The 21001-nt window shown below is 38.1% G+C and overlaps 1 protein-coding gene across 2 annotated transcripts in view; it reads left to right on the forward strand.

Moving 5' to 3' along the window:
- The first annotated feature begins 8405 nt into the window (after positions 1-8405).
- RALGPS2 (Ral GEF with PH domain and SH3 binding motif 2) overlaps positions 8406-21001 on the forward strand; it is a 163083-nt gene continuing 150487 nt past the window's right edge. Inside the window, exon 1 of one of the 2 annotated variants that reach the window (XM_068541309.1) lies at positions 8406-8598. The gene's annotated coding sequence lies outside the window, so the exon portion shown is untranslated. The remainder of the gene's footprint in view (positions 8599-21001) is intronic. The other variant, XM_068541310.1, reaches the window with a different exon arrangement.

Raw genomic sequence — 21001 nt, forward strand, 5'->3', positions numbered from 1 at the left:
AAAAATCTAGAAACAATAAATGCTGGAGAGGGTGTGGAGGAAAGGGAACACTCTTGCACTGTTGGTGGGAATGTAAATTGATACAGCCACTATGGAGAACAGTATGGAGGTTCCTGAAAAAACTACAAATAGAACTACCATACGACCCAGCAATCCCAATACTGGGCATATACCCTGAGAAAACCATAGGTCAAAAAGAGTCATATACCAAAATGTTCATTGAAGCAACCTAAAAGTGTTTTTATTTTAGTTTCAGTGTGTGTGCTGGTATTGTTTATATTATAGTAGATATCAGTAAATTTAAAACAATTTTTGGAAAAGTGACTAACATATTAGGCTGTTTTTAATAAAGTCATGTTTTCCAACTGTAGTTACAGTTTAAAAGTCAATCTGTAACTAATTTTGCCACCATTTATTTATACTTTCTCAAGTCAAACACTCTTAAATAACAACCACTATGTTATAGATACAGTGGCTTTTAAAGACAAGTATAATTGCGAGTTCAACAATGAGTTTCAAATCTGTGTATGCTGGGTTAAGTCATAATGAAGAAAGTCTCTCTGGCTAAGTGAAGTCTCTATTAAATACAGTAAGAATTACATAAAATTTATTGGTTGATCTAACAGAGGTATTATTAAATGCTTATGTTACTAATTTTCAGAAGAAGTAAGAATATTTCTTTCTGGAATGTGAAACCACAGATAGAATTGCATCTCTCGAGGGAAAGGGTCTCAGTGGTTATACAGTAAGCTTTTCCCATCTGTAATGTGATAACCAACTTTATTACTACACTACTATGGTAGAAAATTATCTCCTATATTTTTTAATACATTTGGCTGGACAAAATGAGGAATTGGATCTAATGTCTTTTTTTTTCCATTTAACTTTCCCTATTATTCTAAAAGCATTTAGATTTTTGAAAGCAGTTTTACTCTGGAACTCTTGAATAAGCTTCTATAACCAAACTGAATTCTAGAAAATACTATTTTAAAATTAAACATGTATTGGGTATCTCATGTCAAATTTTTCATTGTTAGCATAAAGTATATTATATTCAATAAATATTTTCCAAGCTTCATTTATGTACATGACATTGTGCTGTTAATTGACAAGAATATATGAGAAGCACAGTTTTTTAGGGAGGCAATACAGCATGGAGATTGTGAGTCAGACTGCCTGGATTTGATTCCCAGCTTTGTCATTGCCTAGCAGCACGACCTTGAGCAAATCACTGAGCTTCTCTAAGCCTCATTTTCAAAAATATGGTAAAAATACCTGCCTTTCAGGGTTGTCCTGAGAACAAAATGAGGTGACATAGACATTTAATGTGTTGTCTGTATTGTAAATGCTCAATAAACATGAATCCAGAGATAGAGAGAGAGAGACTGAGAGAGAGAGAGATTGTATGGTGCTCTCCAGGAGCTTACAGTATATTTGGGGATACAAGAAACACACACTTGGTAAAACTGTATGTCATCATATAGTAAATTTCCAAAGTGAGAGAGTGATACCATGATAACCTCAGCAGGGGTTGGAGAAGGGAGATGTCAGTGTGAAATGTCAGACAAGAGGGACATGGAAAAGTTGCGCTGGAATGAAACGAATGGAAGTATATTTGGTGCTTAAGAGGAGAAATAAGTGTTTGCTTATTGAATGACTAAATCAAAGAATGGCCTGGCTAGTGTGTGGAGTGGTGATAAGGTGCATTAGCACGGTGGACTGAGGTTATAGAAGTCCCTGGATGCCGCCTTGGTAAACCATAAGGAACTGGGGATTTTTCAACTGGGAGGTGAGTAAGGGTAGAGAAGACCTGTGACATAATGAAAATAGTGGTGTAGGAGAAGGTGTGTAAAACTGCAAAAAATTTATAAGGCTAAGGAGTAAATGGAAGGACGGAAAAGAGTTAACATTAAAGGAAGGAAAAGAGTTAACATTGATTCTAAATCCTGGGAAAGAGAAGAAATGATGCGAACGGTGACTGAATAAAGAAAAGTTTTCAGGTTAAAAAGAAAGCTCTTTTATTGCTGTCCTTGCTTTTATAAAAGCTATACATGCTTCTGGTAAAAAAAAAAAAAAGACAAGACCAAACAATAGAAATATATAAAGTATATAAAGTCGAAAAATGAAAGCCCCCTCCTCCTCCCCCAATTCTATTCTCCTGGGGTAACCATTGTGATAGTTTGTTTGCATAGCTCTCCAGGCTGATTTCTATGTATGCACCAACTTAAAAGGAAATGGGAGACTGGTATACACAGTTCTCTTCAACTTGTTTGGGTTCTTTTCCATATTGGTTCATATAGAACTATGTTTTCATGTATGCAAGGAAACATTATAATTGTATTTACCCACTGCTGTACTGATGGATATTAAGTATTCCAATTTTTGCTGTTATAAACAATACTTAAAGAGCAGTCCTGTATATTTCTTTGAATGTCGTCACAGTATTTTTGTAGGACGAGTATCTATGTGTGAAATTGCTGGGTCAAAGGGTACATACATTAAAAATTTTCCTTGCTTTTGGCAAATTGTCCACCAAAGAGGTATGCTCGTTTACACTCCCACCATCAGTGTTTGACAGAGTCTGTTGTCCACATTCTGGCTAAACCTGAATATTATAAACCTTATTAACTGGCCAATCTATTAGGCAAAACATACCTTGTTTTAACATGTCTTCCTCTGATTATCAGTAAGGGTAGACGTATTTTCATAGGTTTTATTTTTATTTTTTCTCCTGTGGTGATTTTAGTTTTGACCTTGTAGAGGTTGAACTGATAAGTGTCCTCATCTAGATGCCATAGAGGCAATTAGACATGTGGTACTGAAGTCTGGGTAAGTTTCACCAGTGGAGCAGTGATAGTTGAAACAGTAAGGTCATAAAAATTCCCTGTATAATCATAAAAAGAAGGGAATACAAGGCCCTTAGGAAACAGCGTTAGCAAAGAGGAAAAGAGAAAGTGCTAGAAACTGAGCAGTAAGCTCAGGTAGAAAGAAAGTGCAGCAGTTGTAGAGATTGAAGTGGAATCAAGATTGTGCTCTGACACGCTAACTGGTTAAAGAATTTTGGGTAAGTCTTGAATCTCTGAGCCGCAGTTTCCTCATTTCTAAAATAGAAACGTTGGCTAAGATGTCTCTTTCACTATAAAATTCATTATTTCTATAATTTTAACACAAGAGATGAGACAATTTCATGGGAGTAGTCAACAATTTTAGAAAGCATGTAGGATTTGGCAGTGAGGTGGTCATTTAAAATAATTAGGATGTTACAGTCTATGGATGGCTTACTTCTGTTGCTGTTTTTTTTTGAAATTCTAACTTTTTTTTAAAAAAAAGCTTTTTATTTGGAAATAATTTCAGATTTATAGAAAAGTTACAAGGAATACCCAAACACCGTTTACCCAGAGTCACCTATTGTTAACATTTTAGCTCTTTTGTTTTATAACTTTTTTCTCTCCTCTCTCTCTCTCTCTATATATATATGTGTGTGTGTGTGTGTGTATTTACACACACACACGTGTATATATATATTTTTTCCCCCCTAAACCTTACATACATCCTAGTCCTTTACTCCTAAATACTGCAGTATTTAGGGACATAATCACAGTGCAGTTATGAATTTCAGTGATTTTAACGTTGATACAATACTTTAATCAATCTACCATCTGTTTTCCAATTAATCTAATAATGTGCTTTATAGAATTTTTCCCCTCCAGTAAAGGATCCGATCTACTATCTCATATTGCATTTAGTTGTCATGGCTCTTTAGCTGGGATATTTTCACAACTTTTGTCTTTTGTGGCATTGACATCTTGAAGAATACAGCCCCCACCCCCCTTAAAAAAAACGACAACAGAAAGTTCCTCATTTGGGATTTATCTGATAGTTCCTCATTAGATTCCTCATTAGATTTCCTCATTAGATGTTGTGTCCTCTGGGAATTGCATCTTGAGGCAAACGATGTCCATCTGTCCCTCATTCGTGATGTTAATTTTGATTACCTGGTCAAGGTTTTGTTCAATTTCTCCAGTGTATAATTACTGTTTTTCCTTCCTTGCAACTAATAGGATGTCTATAGGAAGAATTCTAAGATGATGCAAATATCCTGTTCCTCATCAAAATTTCTCCCTACAGTTAGCATCCATTGATGGTTCTTGTCTTACCCAAACTTTGCTACTATGGTTGTAAAATGATGATTGCCCAACTCCAGTACTCCCTCCACATTTACCTGTTGGCATTCAACATTCTAGCATAAGCGAGAATACGTCCTTCTTCTCTATTTATTTAATCTATTTATTACTGGTATGGATTTATGAACTCCTGTTGCTGCTTTTTAATTCTAACCTTATTTTGAATGCAGGGTATATGAGTATAAGGAAACTACTGTGATGACCATCACCGACAAAGATTCTCTCCTTCCATTAAGTGTCTAGAACAATGCCTAGAATTTTTATAAAGGATGTAGAATGCGATAATAATTTACTTATCTGGTAAACTCAATTTTCAAAATACAGAGGAAAATACGAAAGTAGGCAAATGGATTTTATACTAAGTAAATGCCCCAAAGTATCAGAGTTGTTTTAGCATTTTCTGAGGTTCTTTACTCCTACTTTATACATGTATTTTTAAAATATTGGTTATTTGGCTAGCATGTTAAGACAGTTCAAAGGGAGATGTGACTGTGCACACAACCAGTGCTGTAGCAGCGGTGCAAGAAGGGAGAGCAGAGGAATCAGTCATTAGTACCGTCCAGATCAATTAGACTCGAAGGAGTGCGGGAACATAGTAGGCCATGATTATTTATTGTAGAGTGAAGGGTACTAAGTACTTCTAAGCTTCTGGGGACATCTTGGTATTACAGCTTTTGTATTTAAGACACCTCTGGGTCATTAGGTATAGGTTAAGCTACACCACGTTTTATTAGTTTAAGGCAGAGAAACAAGTGATATTTCAGAAAAAACATCAATACAAGTGGTTTAAATGAAGCTATTACTAGTGCTTGCAGATGAAAACCTCAGTTATCTAGAATAGCTAATTATGTTCAATCCTTCACTGCCCCCTTTCCTTACACTGCCATATAAATGAGGCATTACTGAAATTGTCCTTAAAGTTAATATTGAAAATTATTAGTTCATGCAAACATTTATTTCTACACTAGCTGGTCTCCCCAAGAGTTGTTCCAGAGAAACATTAATCTTAAGTAAATACATCCCTGCTGATCCACACCCTGCATAGAGTTGCCCTTGTGAGAGATAGCTCAGTCGTAAAATAAGGCCTTATGACTTTTGAAATTTGTTGCTCATATTTGAACGGACTGGTGATTATCTTTGTTCTTCGTATCTTAGTATCTGTGGCATGTCTCTCTCGATTCGGGAATTGTGGCAGGCTCTCCTAGTAACTTGGTGTCAGTTTTCTGGAGAATGTCTGTCTATCCCTTCAAAGACCCCTGTGCATTTGAATTTTGGATATGCTACTTTGCCTATATTTTCAATCAGAACATTGCAAACATAACAGATTTTTTCAAAATGCCCAGCCAATATATATATATTTGAAGAAAAAATTACAGCCTAGAGAAATAATAGATATATGTTATTACTGAAATTCTGTTGGTTGCAATAGAGTTAGGTGTTACTGAAATAATAAGCTTTCTTGTGACACCAGTTCGATTTTGTTTTGACAGCTGTAATGAGATGAGTTGTTTGTTGATTTGTTTTTTTTTGCAGTGGTGGTCTCTTGTCTTTGAAACTGCTTGTTCTACATCTAAATGAGTTCCTTGGCTTATCCCTTGGAAATAATATTGATGGACAGTAATAAAACTGTTACATAATGGTGATTCTCCTGAAACTACTTTTAAGCATATTGAATTCTTATTGATTTCTATTTTATATAATGGCATTTCTATTTTATACATTAGTACTTTTTGTTATACTAAGACTTTTTGCATATTTCTTGTCTTTGGCAAAAGCAAATGGAAAACATAAAGCAACTCAGACAATTTAACAGTGATAAAAGATGCTCTGGTGAAGAAAATTTGCTGCTCGTCCTCTTTGGGTGTAAGAAGTCATTGTTTTCATTTACATATCAGTGAATTGGAAGGGACACTGACTTTCTAAAGTAATTTCTAAGCTATCGCAAAAAAAAAAAAGACATTGAGAATGAACTTTTTTCTGTATTTTTACACACAAATTCTTAACCTTAACCAAGTTCAGAAATTTGAACTTAACATAACTCTAAAGGTTAATAAAAGTACTATTTTACAAGTTATTAACATGAGAAATTCAGTATGTATAAGAATTTAGTATCTCCATGGCCTAACTTCATGAGTCACACGGTTTTTTCTCTTCAGAGTCCAAATGAAAACTTCACTGCTCTTACAGTAAACTGTGAAAATTATTGGCAGATGTAGGAACACAGGCTCATTTGTTTTTATGAAACCCTAATTCAAGTTTAAAGTAGTTGCAAGACATTTATACAAAATAGAATTCCCTGTTGTTCCTCAGTTTTCCCATTTTTTTATAAGCAGTGATAATGGGATATATATACATATATGCTTATAAATATATACATATATAATTGTTGTATGTATTACTGTCAGCACATAGCCATCTACCTTTTCCTTAATCTCTTTTTTTTTGCCACTTTTTTTTTTGAATTTTATTTTATTTTTATACAGCAGGTTCTTATTAGTTATCTATTTTATACAAATTAGTGTATACATGTCAATCCCAATCTCCCAATGCATCCCACCCCCCACTGCTTTCCCCCCTTGGTGTCCATATGTTTGTTCTCTACATTTGTGTCTCTATTTCTGCCTTACTAACACTTAAAAAAGATTAAACATTTACCCAACTTGATTTACCCAACTGGAGGGATTTTTCATCCAATTGCTAATTCTGTTTGCTTGTTGTTCCTTTGGAACTTGAAGCAATTAACATCTAGGGGAAAACTTCTTGTATGCATCATACATTTCTCCCCTTTTCACCAGTAGTCTGTTTTCCTTTTTTTTTGTCCCTTGGTCTATTCTCATTTGAAAGTTTTTTGGGTTTTTTTGTTTTATTTTGTTTTTGGTTTCTCTACTACTAGTGAGTTCATCATGATTCTTTTTAAGACTTTCTTTAAAAGTAAATGAAATAAAAATGAAGAACCATGAACTTAACCTATCATTTTTTTTCTGTTGCTTTTGTTTTTTAACCTAACTTTGGGTGTGGGGTGGGGGAGAGGGGGGCTTTAAAGAAGTAACTCTATTTGAGAGAAAGGGGTTGAAGGGCATTCAGGCTTCCCTAACTAGAGTGAAGGGCTACAGCACAAGGCAGTCAAAGGAGAAATAATTAGCATTCTTCAATATCACGATTAATCCATTCTGTTTAGTGGTTATTAAAGAGAGGAAAGAAACCAAATGAGAACAATTTTGGCCCTTTCATGTTTTATGAACAATGCTGGTACACAGTATTCCTTCCACATTCTACTGCATATTGCCTAGAGAAAGAGCTGCGGATCATCCAATAATCATCCATTTCTAAATGGTCTAATGATAGCATATACAAAGGTGGCTCACTTAAAACCTTCCATTTATAGTCACACTGCATCAAACGGTGCTAATTCTAAGTAGGCCACCGCATACAGCGCACCCTCCGAAACAACACCCTTTCACTGTTTAACCAAATCCATTCCTTTTTCATTCACAGGAAAGATTTAATATTTCAGAATCTTGTTCTTGCATTCAACGTGAAAAGACTGCTCACCTGGAACTCATCAATCTGAGACCCAAGGGATGCCAAATTTCTGTCATTTGCTCATTAAGCCAAGGGCATCACACAAAGGCCTACTTCTAACGCCTCTCGAATCTTAATGTGTGAGAGTATTGATCACTATAATTTATGATCCTACGGCAGTGGGGTGGCTCTTCACATTTGGAACCCCCTCACTTGTGCGCAGCGACTTCTAAAAACACCGCTGGCGCGGGCAGGATATTTGATCTGGAGCCCAAGTGTTTCCAGACTTTGTTCTCTGGCCTTAAAGACGAGGTGCCTGCGCTGAAGGAGACGGCCACCACAGGGGATTTCACCGTGGAGGGCCGGATGCGGGGAGCGGATGGCGGTGCTGCTGCGGGGGCCCCACCTGTCCGTCCGCCAACCCTTCCCGCCCCCTCGTTTGGCCGGTAGCGTGCCCTCCTTTGGGCGGGCACCCAGCGGAGGGACTGCGGCTGTTGGCGCGCGCCGCGGCCGCGGGCCCCCTGCAGCAGTTGGGCTCCGCACAGCTGAAGAGCCGCTAGCTGGGCGCGCGCCGGGAAGACCCCGCCGGCCGCGGTGCTCGGGGCCCGCGCGAGCGCGCTCGGTTGGTGCGCGAGCGCGGCTCCGCCCCGCCTGCTCGGCGCGCGCCCCCGCCCAGTCCGCTCTCCTCCCCCACCCCCGGCGCGGATGGGGTGGATCCAGCTCACTCCCCTCCCCTGAGCGGCCGCGGCGGCGGCCGGCGCTGAATGAGAGACGCCGACTGCTCCGGTCGCCGAGCGCTAGCCTAGGCGGCGGCGGCTGCAAAGCGGCGGAGCGGGGGGGGGGGGCCGGCGCCGTCTTTCCAATCTCCGAGGCGTCTGCCGCGGCTGCACAGGTCGGTGCTCTCGCCGTGGGCCTGGTGCGGAGCCTCGGTGGACGGTGCGGGGGAGGGAAGGTGGGAGCGCTGCGCCCTGCCGGGCTGCGCGGAGCCGCAACGGCGGCGGCGCGGGGAATGGCGGCGGCTCGGGCGCTGCGGTGTGTTGATCTCCCGGCCGCGGGCCCCGGCACTGCTCGCCCTCGGCGCGGAGAGAGGGCTGCGGGGCTCGGGCTGAGGGAGGAGGGGGCCCGGCGTCTGGGAACCCAGGGCTGCGCCTCCCTCGGTGGCTCGCTCTCGGCGTCAGTAGGCGGCCATGGGGTCCCAGCTCCGGGTCTCTGTCCCGAGGCCGGGGGCGCGGCGACCCTCCGAGCCCGCCTCGCCTCTCTCTCTCTCTCCTGGGTGGCGGAAGCCCCCGGGCTCCGCCCGCGCTACCCTGGCGCCCAGCGGCGCCTCAGCCTCCCTTCAGGTGAGTGGGAGCTGGGACTCCGGGAGCCGGGACCCGCCGAGCCGGGCCACACCCCCTCCCCGGCCCTCGCAGCTGCGCCCCCGAAGCCCGGCCGCCCAGCTGGCCGCCTGCGGACCCGCAGTCTCGCGGTCAGTGTGACCTGTTGCGGAGCGGTCCGCAGCCCTAGTCGCCCGCCGGCCTCGGACCCAGAGGGGCGGTCCTGCGCTGGGTCCGGGCCGGGCGCGCGGCAGGACGCGGGGCCGGGAGCGCTGCCCGAGATCCGGTGCTGTGCCGCTAGGAACGGGCGTATTGAAAAAAAGAAGAGGTTCCCCACGATCTGATCAAACAGTTGCAAATATCCGGGATTCTATTGCAGTATCGGATTAGGTAGGCTCATAAACACCATGCTTTGGAGGTGATTTGGGAGAAACCCGAGCCAGGAGTGAGAAGCTGTTATCTGTATCTGGAAAATAGCAGTAAACCTGTGCGGAGCTACATTATCCCCCACCTGACCCCATCAAAGCGCTTTTCCTGTAGCTGTGTGTTGTAGACGCAGGCCAGTTTCAGTGTACGTGGGCGTGTTTGGGAAGAAGCTGCGAGCTGATAGGAGGTACCTAAGTACAAATGTTAATTTGTTTTAACTGGGAAGGGTGAGGGAGGAGGAAGAAAGGGCACTGATGTTAGCTGTGGAGGAGGGGCCATTGAAACACTAAATTTCTGTTTAAGAGAGCGCTAAAAAGAAATATCGAATACCTGGCGTTTAAGACCGTAAAGTAGGAAATACAGGCAGCAATTAATTGAGCTTTATCTTTTACATGCCCTGGGTTTTAAAATTTCAACGCTATAGTTGCTATAGAGAGCTTTGTTTTCGTACCAGTGTTTATGAGTTGGTGTTTTTCTGTATTCACCATCAAATCGACTTTGTGTAAGTCTCTCTGAAGATGACCATCAGAATTTTGGGAAACTTTTCGATCCGTGCAGCATAGTATTACAGTCAGATCATAGCTTGCTAGCTGTAAAAGCCTGTTCCATCCAGATAATTATGCTTATCCTAGTGCTGTAAAATCATAATGTGTGTTACTGCTGCATATTTTACTGTAGACTTTAGAATTATAAAGGAACTTATCCAAACAGTATTATTTTAATAAAAAGAACCTCTTAATCAAGCTTTGTAGACATAAAGTTTATCATCTAGCTACAAAGATTTGGAAAGTACTTGTCTTACTAGCTTAAAGGACATGTGTAAGGACATAAGATGCCTTTTTGAATAAATAATTTTAACATAATTTATTTTAAGCTTAGTTTTTCTCTTTTTAAAATTCAGTATAATAATTTTGAAATGGTAAGATCTACTTTTTTTTCATTTTATTCATTCATTGACCTTTCTTTCAATTAAGGAATTTGACTTTAAAATACTCAGGGTGGGACTCTGGAAATATTGTTCATTTTGGCTAAATTATTCCAGATTGCAACAGAACTTTAAAGATAGTGCTTGTGTTATCAATATTGCAACATGCTTTTCTAATGTATATTTTGATTATCAGGAAGAACAGACCAGAATCTCCTGAGAGAAAGTATAACTATTATGAAACTGGCTTTGTGAATTTTTTATTTGTGTACTTTTATTATACACGTGAGTAATGTATTTGTGTGTGTTTATGTATCTAGTTCTTGTCTTTTTCAACTTTTTTTGTCATTACAGTTGAGACAGTAGTTTTTTGTAGTGAATGATGGATAGATGTACAGGTGAAATTGCTCTGTTGCAACTTAAAACACTTCAGCTTTTGTCTGGAGGCCCAGTTTGTTCATTCATTCATTCTACACATGTTTATTGGGTTCCTATTTGATGCCAGTTAGTTGTCTAGATGTTGGTGATACAACAGAGGAAAAGACAGGTCTGTGCCCTGATGGAGCTTAAAGGGTAAGTAGGCAAATAGTCTACTGCTTCATTGTCAGATAACACTGTTTAGTGTTAGTTTAAAAGTTTCACAAGTAAAAACTCCTCTGATGAGTTTTTTTGGTTAAGGATATTTGTTGCGTTTCTCCTTCTAAGAATAGTGGGAATTATTACTCAGTGAACAAAAGCATTAAGACAGTTGTTTTAAAACTATGCTAATGTTTATGTACTTTGGGTATCTGGTTCCCAAGTACACCAAAAATAAACATTCTACCTGAAGTCACATGATGCACAGTTTACATGTGGTTAAACAGCTGTATTCTTTTGGTTTATATAGTTAAATGTTTGCTAAAAATACTCTCGACACTTGTTTATAATGGAGTCTAATTCTTTTTTTTTTTTTTAAGTCTAAATTTTTAAAAAAATCATGTTTTCTTCTTCTGGCTGTGTATGTGTGAGTGGACCAAGGTCCCGTTGTTCTTCCTTAGAATCTGATAACCATTATCACTAAAATCAGAATTTTGACTGAAAGTGATAGTTGTTTTTTTTTAAATTAAAATGTGACAAACATTGGTGTAGTTCTTCACCGATTACAAAGCTTTTTAATATATATTATTGATACTTCAATATTTTGGTACTTCTTGTTTACAGGAATGCCAACAATTAACACTGACCTTAGGTAGGCATTATTATCTCCATCTTAGATGAGGAAATGGGTTTAAAGATGTTAGCACACCACCGATAAGCAAGCAGTGAACCTAAACCCAAGTTGTAGCTCTTACTATAATGCGGTGCTCCACCTGGGGAGTGTGGATGGGGAGAGCATCATTGTCCAGTGCTACGGTACAGCTACTAGCCTGCTTTTCCAGAAATTTCAAAATAATTTTTAAACTTTAAGCCCAGCTGTTAATTGAGATTTAATTAATTGAATTTGTTTTCTTTTTGTGAGTTAACCTTTAAGACCTACTTAAAATCTAAAAGTACTGCTTTTTTTGCTATATAAAAAAGGCAGTTTGGATTCACTTTTAATAGTATAAGTGTTTTGAGAACAAGACATTAAAATCATTCCTCTTTTCTGAATACGAGGTTTTTATTGTGTAACAACCGTATTTGGAATAAAACGTCGCTTCAATCTGGATGCTACATTTTTTTAGTTATTCAATTTTCAATAAAAAGATAATTCAATAGCCTGAAACTCTGGTTTAGGGTTTCTCTTCAGTGAGAAAATGAAGATTGGATGCGAATAATTTCGGTAACTTGGAATTAATCTGGAATCTCTCGTGATTAACATCTTGAACTTTTGATTTAGGAAAACTTTTAACTATGTAATAGGAATAAAAACACTGGAATTTGAAGTGTGTGACATCCACCTGTTCTATGGAGAGAAAAAAGTTTGTATAAATTTAGTCAGTCACTTTAATAAGTAATGGCTAGTTAGGGATGTAGGAAGAGTATGAACAGCAGTGTTCATAGGACTTAGCTTGACGGTGCCTGGCAGTTTATGTATGCCACTACAGGGAACTTTGGTACTGGCTTTTGAATGATACATGGCTTTAGAGTATGAGAGGCTTAAAATGAAGCTCTCACCTTGAGCTTAATTGATACCCTTCTGTTATTTTATTTACATAACCTTTTCTCAGAACAGATTTTTCCTTTTTATCTTGATTTCCTTTTTGTTGATTCTTGGACAGCCCTTTTCTGAAAACCCTACCTAAACAGCATCCCCATCACACTCTACCCTCACCTTTGTCTTCACAACATTAATTTATCTGACATTATAGCATACATTGATTTGTCTATTATCTTCTTCCCTCTGGATATAAACTTCATGAGGGCAGGGACTTAGTTTTGTTCACTGATGTATTCCTAGCACCTAGAAAAGTACCTGGCATAGTTAATACCCAGATAAAATTTGTGGAGTGAGTGAGTTAATTGGTATTAAATGATACAAAACTCACTAGTTTTGTTTTTTGGAAAAAAAATTAGCTTTTGACTTTAAATAATATAACTGTGCAGTTAAAAAGAAAGCTGTACTATAAGACTTAAAATGAAGAACACCACTCCCCTGTACAACTTTCCCTGCCAGGTCCTGCTCTTAGAGCAACCATTTTTGATAGTTTTAGCTGTTTTTTTCTAATATTTACTTCCATATTTTAAGATATTACTTGTTTTTCAATTTTAGATATCTGTTGGCTTCCTCCTGTGGAAGATGAGTCTTTCTATGCTTTTGGGTTCTTATGCCACCTGAACTTCCTCTCCCTTTATCTCCTAATATAGTTATAGCATGCTGTTTATCGTTTACATTATTATGATTTTGTATGCATGTTTATTGTTGAACTGTGCAGTGTACTATGATGATATTTCTTGGAGTTAAAATTTTTTCTTTTTTGTTTTTTGCTTAGTTTCCTATTTGTCTCTGTTTTTTTTCCAGAAACTGTCTCAGTATGTTCAAACACATCAGGTAATTGATCATTCTATTTTTTTTTTAATTGGAAAAATTCCAGGGCTCTCCATCCTTTTGCTCAGACCTGCAAGGGGGCTCTCCACTCTGCTTGGTCTTAGCTTGTGATTTTCCTTCATGATTCTGGGAATTCTCTTTGTCTTTTCCCTGCATTAGAGCCTATGGTCTCTCGATCCATGTCTTCCTCTTTCTCCGATTTACCCCTTTGTTTTGGTGAAATACATCCCTCAGTAACTTTCAAGAAAGGGTATTTGAGGAGGTGAAATTTTTGAGATGTTTGTATTGCTGAAAATATCTTCTTTCTACCCTGACACCTGGTTGATAATTTGGCTGGTCTGGGTATAGAATTCTAAGGTGAAATAATTTTCCCTCAAAATTTAAGGGATTGTACTATAATTTTCTAGCTTCAGGTGGTTGTTGAAAAGTCTTATGCCCTTTAGTCTTCATCCTTTATATGTGACCTGTTTCTGTTAAGATCCTTTCTTTGTCATCAGTCTCTGATATGTCTCTGATGTTGTATGGGTCTTGTGTGGATCTTACTTCACTTCTTATGCATGGAACTTAGTGGGCCTTTTCAACCAGCAGTGTCCATATTAGGTGAGAGCAGAGATGATCTAGTACAAGGCTCAGCCAGTTTTTTCTTTAAAGGGCTGAATAGTAAGTATTTTAGGCTTTGTGGGCAGTACAGTCTCTGTCACTACTACTCAAGCTTTGCTTTTGTAGCGTGAAAGCAGCCATAGACATAGACTTGTGGCACAGGTGGAAGGATTAGCCTTTGAACTTTACTAGGAGTAGGAAGAGTTTGTCTACAGAATTGGGAGAGAAGAACAGAAAATATGAACAGAGACATGATGGTGGTAGCTTGAGGAAGCTCTCATCTGAGGTTTTCTGTTAATGTATGAGAAACAAGATCATTAGCTGAGAGTAAGGAAGAATGGGAGTATGTATTGGAGGTTTGACAAGAGGGAAAATATGTGACATAATCATCCATCAAAGAGTGGGAAAGGGAATAGAATAGAGTAGAAGAGAATAGAATAGAGAAGTATAGTGTGATTGCCAGTCAGCATTAAGGGCCTGCTTGAGAGAGGTGATTCTGAATTTCATGTTCCTGACTTCAATAGGAATACCTCTAAAATCTCATCAAGTATGACATCTTACTAAAGGTTTTTTTGTTCCCCCCCATCAGATAGGGTTTTAAAAATTAATCATCAGAACGATTTTCATACATAAGTACTATATACATATAAATATGTATATTTTTATACATACAAACGTGGCCTATATAACTGCTTATTTCTAGAGAAATGCCAAAAGAAAGTACTATAATTTTTCCCAAATGCAAATTTTGATTTAGAAATCATTCGTTTATTCATTTTTTAAAAGCCATGGAGCATTTTCTATGTTCCAGGAATAGTTCTTGATGCTGGGGATACAGCTAAAAACAAAAAGACAAAAACATTTGCCTTTATTACATTTGTATTTTAACTAACTAACATAATTAAATTAAACACACACAGACGTTAACAAGAAAGGAACATTATGCAGAAAAGAGAACATAATAGTTGTTATTAAATGTATTTTTTTCAGCTTTACTGAGGTATAATTGACAAATAAAATTGTAAGATATTTAAAGTATACAACATGATAATTTGATATATGTATACATTGTGAAGGTATTCCCCGCATAGAGTTAATTAACACACCTGTCACCACATATAGTTTTCTTTTCTTTTTTTTTTTTTGGTGAGAACACTAAAGTTCTACTTCTTAAGCAAATTTCAATTTTACAATATAGTGTTATCAACTATAGTTACCATATGATATACATTAAATCCTCAGACTTTTTTCTTATAACTGAAAGTTTATACTACCATTTTACCAACCTCTCCCTATTTCCCCCACCTTACTATAAGTTTTTGATAATATAACTGTAAAAGATTAAGAAATACTTTCTAGTCTTAGTTTTGTAAGAGTTTTTTCTTATAATATCATAAGTATTGCATTTTATCAAGTGCTTTTTCTGTAAGAAATGATCATATATATTTTCTCCATTAATCTGCTAATAGGATGTATTACATTAATAGTTTGCATTATTGGGTCCAACCCTACATAGCTGTGTTGCATTCGTTTTTTTTCTCCCTCTAACTGCTGAACTTGATTTGCCACTGCTTTAGAGCTTTTTAAAAATTTACTTTTATCAGTAGATAAATTTATCAGAGATTTATATGTATCTGTTTTGACTTCAGAGTTGTGGTGGGTTCATAAAATGAGTTGTGAAGCTTTCCCTTTTTTTCTCTTCTCTGAAATAATTTTGTAACCTAGGGACTATGTGCTCCTTGAAGGAACTATAGATGTAATGTCAAAGGTGAAAAATAAAGTTTCTAGAGGAAAACATAGAAAAATATCTACATGACCCTATGGAAGGGAGAGGTTTTTGTTAAACAAGACATAAGCAGTACAAGAAAAGAACGATTGGTAAATTTTTCTTCATTAAATAAGAACTTATGTTCATCAAAGGATACTATTAAGAGAGTGAAGGACTTCCCTGGTGGCACAGTGGTTAAGAATCCGCCTGCCAATGCAGGGGACACAGGTTTGAGCCCTGGTCCAGGAAGATCCCACATGCCGTGGAGCAACTAGGCCCGTGTGCCACAACTACTGAGCCTGCACTCTAGAGCCGGCTAGCCACAACTACTGAGCCAGCGAGCCTAGAACCCGTGCTCCGCAACAAGAGGAGCCACCGCAATGAGAAGCCCGTGAACCGCAGCGAAGAGTATCCCCCACTCACTGCAACTAGAGAAAGCCCACGCACAACAATGAAGACCCAACGCAGCCAAAAATACATAAATAAAATAAACAAATTAAAAAAAAAAAAGAGCGTGAAAAGACAAGTGACACAGTGGAGAAAGTGTCTGCAATACTTACAGTACAACAGTGGACTTGTATCCAGAGTATATGAAAAATATACAAGTCAATTAAAAAAAATACAGGCAACCCAATTTTAAAACAAATGGGCAAAAGACCAGAAAAGGCATTTATGAAATGAATTATCCATATGGCCAAGGTGAAAGGTACTCACACATAATTTTCAGGGAATTGCAAATTAAAACTATCATGTGATATGACTACATACCCACCAGAAATGGTGTAAATGAAAAAAACCTGATAATACTAAGTGTTGATAAGAATGGAAAGCACTTGGGACACTCATCCATTTCAGATGGGTTTGAAAATTGGTACAAACACTTTGGAAAATTCTTTAGGTAGGTAGCATCTGCTAAAGCTCTACATGTGTATGCCGTATGATCCATCAATTTCACTTCTTGGTATAGACCCAACAGAAATCAATATATATGCACATCAAAAGACATGGACTTTAGAAAAAACATAGGGGTAAATTTTCATGACCTTGGATATGATACCAAAAACAGGAACAACAAAACAAAAATGAGATAAATTGTATTTCATCAAAATTTAAAACTTGTGCTTCAAAGGACACCATCAGGAAAGTGAAAAGATAACCCACAAAATGGGAGAAGATATTTGCAAATCAAATATCTGATAAAAGACTTGCATTCAGAATACATTAAGAACTCTTAACAACTCAATAAAAAGACAACCCAATTTAAAAATGGGCAGAGGATCTGAATAGGCATTTCTCAAAGAAGATATACAGTAAGCACATGAAAAAATGCTCAACATCATTAGCTGTAAGGGAAGTGAAGTTAAACCATGATGAGATACCCCTTCACACTACTAGAATGGCTAGAATCAAAAAGTTAGATGATAACAAGTATAGAGGCAGATGTTGAGAAATTGAATCCCTCATCCACTAATAGGAATGTAAAATTATATAGCTACTTTGGAAGATAGTATGGCAGTTCTTAAGATGGTTAAACATAGAATTACCATATGACCCAGCAGTTCTTTCCTAGGTATATACCCAAGGGAGATGAAAACATGTCTCCACAAAAATTTGTTCACAGATGATTATGGCAGTGTTATTCATTGTAGGCAAAAAAAGTGGAAACAACTCAAATGTCCATTACCCAACAAGTGAATAAACAAAATGTGACATATCTATACATTGGATTATTATTTAGCCCTTAAAAGGAATAAGGTACTGATGCATGTTACATCATCAGTAAATCTTGAAAATATTATGCTAGGTGAAAGAAGCAGTTACAAAAGGCCACATATTATATGATTCCATTCATATGAAATATGCAGAACAGGGAAATCTGTAGAGACAGAAAACAGATTAGTGGTTGCTAGAGGTTGGGGCTAGGGAATGGGGAGGTCTAAGGAGTGTGGGATTTCTTTTTAAGATGATAAGAATGTTCTAAAATTGACTATAGTGATAGTTCTACATGCCATTGAATTGTATACTTTTTTTGGGGGGCCGTGCTGCGCAGCTTGCGGGATCTTAGCTCCCTGACCAGGGATTGAACCCGGGCCCTCAGCAGTGAAAACTCAGAGTCCTAACCACCGGACCGCCAGGGAAGTCCCTGAATTGTATACTGTAAATGGGTGAATTGTATGGTATGTGAATTACATCTCAAAGCTGATTAAAAAAAAACAAGACATGGCAAAAATAATCAGTGATGTGAGGACATTGTCACCATATTTAATTGAGAAAAGCAAGATACAGAGGAATATATAAAATACCCATTTTAGTAAAACAAACAATAAAAACTGTGTGTGTGTGTGAGAGAGAGTATAAGTGATCTTGTAAGGCAGAAAATGTTGCACATCAAATGTAAACATTTGTTACCTAGTTGGTCTAAGGTAAAAAGGAGAGGGAGGGAAAGAAAGGAGAAAATAACTTAAAGGAAAAGGGGTTGATTTAGAAAAAATAGCATTTATAACATCATTTCAGTTATGTAAAACATAAATCTTAAAATGGTAGTTGTCTATATGGTGAGGTACCAGGGTTTTTTTCTTTATCATGTTTTTCTGGGTTTGATCCTTTTTGTTTTATTAATACAAATATCTGAAACTAAATTAAGAAGCAATACAAATAAAATGTTATAAAATCTGAAAAATAGCAGTTTTTTACATAATAGCTCCCAACTGGAAGCAAGCCAAATGTCCGTCAGCAGAATAATGGAGCAATAATTTGTGGTATGCTCTATACTGGAATACTATGCATCAGTGAAAAAGAAGGAACTACTGCTATACTTAGCAAATGTGGGTGAATATCACAAAATGTTGAAAGAAACCAGACACAAAAGAGCATGTACTGTGTGATTCTCTTTTTTTGAAGTTCAGGAAAAGGTCAAACTCATCTATGTTGATGGAAGTCAGAGCAGTGGTTAGGGGTTGGGACTAGGGGAGCAAGACTTCTGGAGTGCTGGAATTGCTCTATATCTTTATTTGATTGGTGGTTGCATGCATGTCTACATAGTAAAAATTCATAAATACATTTCAGTATTTATGTATATCTCAATAAAAAAAGTAAAACATCAAGCCAGAAAAAAAGAAAAACAAGTTTTAAAAAATCTGGTGCTCATATAAAAAGTCTTTGTATACTTCCAAGGTTAGTTATATCACTTTGAAAGACAGTTTCTCTCTACCCTCATTTTTAATGGCTGCATTGTATCACTTTGTGTGGGTGTATCATAATTTATTTAAGCAATCTCTTAATGGACACTTAGGTTGTTTCTAACTTTTATATACTATGAAGAATGATAGAGTTCGCTTTTTTTTTATACATCTTCCTGTACTTTTTTGATCATTTCCTTTTTTTTTTTAAATTTTATTATTTATTTTTGGCTGCGTTGGGTCTTCATTGCTGTGTGTGGGCTTTCTCTAGTGGCATGCGGGGGCTACTCTTCATTGCGGTGCACGGACTCCTCATTGCAGTGGCCTCACGTTGCGGAGCGCGGGCTTCAGTAGTTGCAGCATGAGGGCTCAGTAGTTGCTATATGTGGGCTTCAGTAGTTGTGGCGCGTGGGCTTCATACTTGCGGCTCGTGGGCTGTAGAGCCCAGGCTCATTAGTTGTGGCACATGGGCTTAGTTGCTCCGCGGCATGTGGGATCTTCCCAGACTAGGGCTCGGACCCGTGTCCCCTGCATTGGCAGGCAGATTCTTTTTTTTTTTTTTTTAACATCTTTATTGGAGTATAACTGCTTTACAGTGGTGTGTTAGTTTCTGCTGTATAACAAAGTGAATCAGCTATATGTATACATATATCCCCATATCCCCTCCCTCTTGGGTCTCCCTCCCACCCTCCCTATCCCACCCCTCTAGGTGGTCACAAAGCACCCAGCTGATCTCCCCATGCAGTGCAGCTGCTTCCCACTAGCTATCTGTTTTACACGTGGTAGTGTATATATGTCAGTGCTACTCTCTCACTTCATCCCACCTTACCCTTCCCCCTCCCCATGTCCTCAAGTCCATTCTCTATGTCTGCATCTTTATTCCTGTCCTGCCCCTAGGTTTGTCAGAACCATTTTTTTGTTGTTGTTTAGATTCCATATATATGTGTTAGCATACAGTATTTGTTTTTCTCTTTCTGACTTACTTCACTCTCTATGACAGACTCTAGGTCCACCCACCTCACTACAAATAACTCAATTTCATTTCTTTTTATGGCTGAGTAATATTCCATTGCATATATGTGCCACATCTTCTTTATCCATTCATCTGTCAGTGGATACTTATATTGCTTCTATGTCCTGGCTATTGTAAATAGTACTGCAATGAACATTGTGGTACATGACTCTTTTTGAATTACAGTTTTCTCAGGGTATATGCCCAGTACTGGAATTACTGGGTCGTATGGTAGTTCTATTTTTAGTTTTTTAAGGAACCTCTATACTGTTCTCCATAGTGGGCAGGCAGATTCTTAACCTCTGCGCCACCAGGGAAGTCCCTCTGATCATTTCCTTTTGATGAATTTCTAAAAGAAGGATGGATTGCTGTTTGGAGGTTAAGTACATTTGCATTTTTGCCCATGGCGTATAATTGTTTGTTTCTCTATACTCTTACTGACTTGGTGATTAGCTTTAAAAACATAAATATTGATCTGTTATGTAATAAATTCTCCTTGTTTTAATTTGCATTTTTAAACTTTTTCAGTGAAGTTTATATTTTCATGTTTTTGGACATTTGTGTATAATTTCCTTTTCATATCTTATATTCTTATTGCTCAGTCTCTTAAAAGTCTTTTAAGGAGATAAGTCAGGTAAACAAAAAGTACATAAAGATTAATACAGTTAACCCCTCAGAAAGAGAAAGACAAATACCATATGATATCACTTAACATGTAGAATCTAAAATAGGACACAAATGAACTTATCTGTGGAACAGAAACAGACTCACAGACACAGAGAACAGACTTGTGGTCGCCAAGGCGAGGGGTTGTGGGAGGATTGGGTGTTTGGGATTAGCAGATGCAAACTGTTACATAGAATGTATAAACAACAAGGTCCTATTGTATAGCACGGGAAGCTATTTTCAATATCCTGTGATAAACCATAATGGAAAAAAAAAATACAGTTAACCCATAACTTAAGAAATGAAACATAACCAGTGCAGTTGAAGCACCCTATTACTTAACATGTTAGAGCTCTTTACGTATGAAGAATATTGTTTTTGTTGGTTGTTGTAGAT

Source organism: Eschrichtius robustus, chromosome 3 (genome assembly GCF_028021215.1).
Source record: "Eschrichtius robustus isolate mEscRob2 chromosome 3, mEscRob2.pri, whole genome shotgun sequence".
NCBI classification, from domain to species: Eukaryota; Metazoa; Chordata; class Mammalia; order Artiodactyla; family Eschrichtiidae; genus Eschrichtius; species Eschrichtius robustus.